The sequence below is a fragment of the Octodon degus genome, unplaced genomic scaffold, assembly GCF_000260255.1.
Source record: "Octodon degus isolate 3935 unplaced genomic scaffold, OctDeg1.0 scaffold00008, whole genome shotgun sequence".
Taxonomy (NCBI): Eukaryota; Metazoa; Chordata; class Mammalia; order Rodentia; family Octodontidae; genus Octodon; species Octodon degus.
In genome coordinates, this window is record NW_004524584.1 from 6,969,240 (window position 1) to 6,974,346 (window position 5,107).

Genomic DNA, 5,107 nt, shown 5'->3' on the forward strand with positions numbered 1-5,107 from the left:
TGTTAGTTGGTACGATGTCTTTTCTTAACCCCCCTCCGCACAAGAGAGTGGGCGCACCCACATCCGGGGAACCTGAGAAACGTGGCGGACTGTGTCACGTGATGCCGACGTACGGTCCGGCGATAGCGGTTCCAGCGCCCTGGATGAGGGTAAGAGTTTCTGTTGCCCGCCTCCTAGATTTAGGAGCGGTGGGTCTTGTTCGCGCCTCTGTGTTGGGCTTTCTTTAGCCCTGCGGCCGAGGCCATTAGCTCACCCAAGCAATCATTTTACTCACTGCATGCAGTGCCTTACGGGAAGGAACACGCGTTAGAGAACCTAGATCACTCCCTCATTGCTGCGACATTTGGTATGTCCGGCCTCGGGCGGAAGCGGTGGTTGTGGGCGTTGTCAGTCCTGGTTGGGACGGTGGTGTCCTGCGAGGATCATTTCTAGAAACGAAAACGGCGTCTCCGACCGTAGAAATACACGTTTACAAAGCTGTATAACGTAGAGACGGGTAAAATATGCCTCTGTCCCGGGAACGGATGCATCACATGTCTGGAAAGATATATCTGGACGATGTGACGTGCTCCCCAGTTAGTACTGTGCCCTTTGCCCCGGGGTCTGCGGTACAGGCCGAAGGGATTGTGGTATCACGTGCTCACCTAGAATTTAAGGGGCGCCTCCTGAAGGGAGCGACCTGGGAGCTGACGTGAGTTAGCCCGGAAAACGGGGAGAAGAAAAGGTTGCACGCTTTGAGACTGTCCGTTGTAAAAGGAAAATGTTCGCAAAAGTGGGACTGCCGTCGTGGGAAAGTAAATGTAACCCGGGCAGTGCCCTAAGACAAAATGCACCGTAGCGCCTGACCGCGGAAATGGGATGTTGACCCCGAGGAGTTGACACTGACGTTGTGTCTAGAAAGCAATTTTAACCACGAGGAAAAAAGGCTTTTAAGTGCAGAGGCGGCAGGAGGTATTTGGAAGGTGGGAGACAGTGCAGAGGATTGCAAAGGTGTGTTAGAGAATCTATTGCAAAAGTCACCTCACAGTTGGAGACGGTAATGCCTCCTCGCAAAGCTGACCTAATCTGTGTAATATGAGTCAGTGAGGATAGAAAGCCTGCTGAGGCTGGAGCCATTTGAGAAAACTTTAAAAGGTGCAGTCTTTGTGGGCCTGGGAAGATGAGCAACATGAACGGGGGCAGAGCTGCAAGGATAAAGGAGACCTTTTACAAAAGATAAGAGATTCCGGAAGTCTGCTTGTGTGTGATTCCCTGCCTGCTGGCTCCTTCAGCTTGTTTTGAGTAGTACTAAATTCCGAACAAAACATTAGGACCTCACCTGCTTCACTAGTGGCCAAAGTAGCTGGGCAAGGGTCGGGGAGGTGGCTCAGTGGAATAAGTGCTTCCCTGGCAAGCGCAAGGGCCTGAGTTCATTCCCCGGTTACGCCAGAAAAAAACAAACAAAAAACCATAGCTGGGCACTTTTTATTCCATTTTTGCCTGAATCCCTATCCCAGGATAAAATCCCTTCTGTTCCCCGCAACCCGTATACAGTAGTTACCTAACTCCTAGGGCTGGCTACCTTGCAACTACCGTATTAGATTCAAGCATAAATGTGTATGAATGACTTCAATTTCTCCTTCAAAGATCGTTTCTTGCGTCAATCTCCATAGTCTCAGAAACTGGGAGTAATGTAAGTGCCATTGGTGCCAGGATCATCCAGGCCTTTAGAATTCCCATTTTAGGTTTAGCATGATGCCTAAGATGAGAGGCAGGACCCAAATTTAGAAACAAAAAACCGAAAAGTACTCTCCAAGCTGCGTGGTTACAACTGTTTAGGAGAAAAAAGGGAGAATGAACCATGGTCAAGGGCCTGAGTGAGCATTGTGATCACTGGGACCAGGCATTACAGGGAATACGACAGTAGGAGTCGGGAAAGGAAGCCCAGAGGAAAGCAGAAACTGGAGCCACTGGGACTCCGCCACTGTTGTTCACCTGGAGATACTCCTTTCAGAGTTCAGCCTAGGTGCTTTTTAAGGAAGGAAACATTTTCCTTAGGCTGATCTGCCCTAGTGTTCTTGCCCAGAGGATTTGTGTCAACCTGTACTTGGTCACTTTGCATAGCCTAGCTCAGGGCTATCCTAGGAAACCGATTTAGTTCCTTTGCCTAAAAATGCTGAGATTTGAGCCAAGGCAAATAGAGACTTGTGTAAAAACAGTATGAGAAGATCTAGAGCAGCTGTAGAGAAGATTTAGCAGGCATTTATGAACCCGAGTCATCAAAGGCATTGCAAACAGGGAAAGGTGAATGTGCAAGTTAAGAAAAAGTACATTTAAGTGCAGTGTACCTGAGGGCTTTATTTAGAAACCTGTTTCCCTCTTGTCACACTGTACAACACTGGTCTGTCAAGTGGACTACATCTGGCCATTAGACACTGTAAAACCTGAAGTCCGTCAGCTGAGGCGGGGGCAGAACTGTGGTCTTATAAATAGGTTAGCGCCTGACCCATACATATGAGCCTTTCCGTACAGAAAAACATCCCAAGCTAAAAAGTCCGAGGGGTCCTAGTACTGGACATCCTTCATCTTCATGTTGAAATAACTTCTTTGGCTTGCAGATCTGACAGGATCACAGCTGCAGGAAGATGGATAGTGAGGTACAGAGAGATGGAAGGATCTTGGATTTGATTGACGATGCGTGGCGGGAAGACAAGCTACCTTATGAGGATGTCGCAATACCACTGGTAAGTTGTAAGTTGAACTTACAAAATCGTCAACTGGAAAAACCTGGCAGAAATGGGCTGCTGATGGAATATAATCTCGAGTGGTGAAGAAATAAGGTCAGCAGCTGAAGCAGAAGGATTGCGAGTTTAAGCCCAGCCTGGGCAGCTGATTGACTCAGCAAGACTGTGTCTCAAAATAAAAAGTAAAAAGAGCTTGTGGTAGGCTGAGTGAAAAGTCCCTGCATTAAGTCCCGGGTACCACAAAAACTGGTGAGAAGTCAAAAAGCTGTGACATAGCCTCTGGAGAACAGCTAGCCTACCTGTTTATTAGGTTCAGTTGGGAATGGTACCTGAACCAAATTGACTTGTTTTGGGGGGTTTGGTTTTGTTTGAGATGGGGTCTTGACATTATTACACACTCACATGATTAGAACACACCTCTGCTAGGTTCACAGGAAAGTATTCAGAGAATACCTGGCCTTTCTTCTTTAGTATTTAGGCCAGCAGGCTCCTGGAACAGTCTTTTCTTTCTCTCCCCCCCGCCTCTTTTCTTTTGTTGCAGTAGTGGGGATTGAACTCAAGCCCTTGCACTTGCCAGGCAAGTGTTTATTCTACTATCTCCCTGCTCCATTCTTTTCTTTCCTGATCCCTAAAAAACTTGCCTGAAAGGACCTTGTTAAGTTGATGTAATAAGAGATCCAAAATCTTTGCTTAGGGACTGGGGAGATAGCTCAGTAGAATAAGCGCTTGCCTTGCAAGCACGAGGGCCTTAAGTTCAATCCTCGGTTCTGCCAAAAAAAAAAAAGATCAAGGAATTCAGAAAATAAAAAAAAAAAAAAAAAAAAAAAAAAATTTGGCTTATATAAATGCTTGTTTAAAAATCTTATTTGTATCATAGAGATCTAACATAGAACAGGAAGAACAGAGCTTGGGGACTTCTAGGAGTGCCAGCTGCAGGAGCAGTTAATAAAATATGATTTACAGGCATATGGTCTGCTGTTGCTAATTAACAGAGAAAATATTCGGCTCACCTACATTTAAGAACACAAGGGAGTAAAACATTCCATGAATTCTGTACATATCAAGTAACAAGTCACAGCTTAAAGCTTAGAACAATAGTCAAAAGAGCAAACATAGTAAGAATTGTAGCTGCCAGGGCTGGGGCAATAGCTCGGTAGAATAAGCACTTGCCTGGCAAGCACAAGGTCCTGAGTTCAATCCTCAGTACCAAAAAAAAACTGAATTTGAAAAAGAAAAGAATTATAGCTGTCATTTATTGAGCAATTTATGCTCTGGGCTAATGTTTGGTTTTTTGGTTTTTGGGTTGGTTTTTTTTTCCATAATTTTATTGAGAAAGAGCAATGAGACAGTTTCAAACCCAACTGGTAGGACAGTTTCAATAATTAACACAGTGCATACATTCTTCCTACTGGTTAATTGCTGTACAAGATGCGGGCATAAAATCCTATTTACAAACACTATTAGAACAAATCCCTCTATTCATTAAGAGAATGTAACTATCCTCACCATTTTGAATACACAGATAAAAAATGGGCATTCATCTGTATCCCCTTTTTTTGTTTAGTTCCATTATTTGAATATTATAGGTGTGTTAACTCAGCAAAATAGTCTAAAAGAGTCCAGTGGTCCATAATAGTATTGGGTCTTCTGCTTGACTGGCAATGTCTGAAATTGTTGACGTGAGTCCCCTACAGTTCAACATAACAGCATGGCTTGACCTCTTATATTTCTTTTTTGTACTTTTCTGCTAGATGGTTAAGACCAAGGTAAAGCAGGACCTATGCAACAAGAGTTGTAGCTTTTGGGTCTGATAAGGTCAGTGAAATCCCCTCAGGATTTATCCTGAGATCCTGTACCTCAGATTGTAGAACCTTTGTCAGTGTCAGCCATGTGGATGAGTCACGGCCATTGCTTGGCCAATGTGCTCTCTGTGAAAGCCTGAGAGAATGTTTTCTCTCCATGTAACTCTCCTTAGGCACACTCTACATCATCGATCATTTTCCTCTTTGGCCCCATAATCTCCTTGATCAGAATATTTGGGATACTACCGAGCTATATGACGTTACAGTACAAGTTCTCCTATGTCCTGAGTCTTAATTGACCTTGGAAGGCTAGGACCAAAATGTTGACTTTCCTTGCGGCCCTCCTTTTTCTCTAATTTTGGTCTGCAAACTTAGGTTGTTAACCATCCAGAAGAGAAGCTTATTGTTATTACCATACAACCTAAGGTGTTAAGCTTAACCTCACTATCTGTCTGAATATCAAACATCTTAGGCATAACATGGAACAGGTATTTTTCATCAAGTATTGATATGTTGAACCTCTGGGCTAATGTTGAAGACTTAAACAACTGAGCAGGGGAAGTAGTGTTACCTACATTGTGC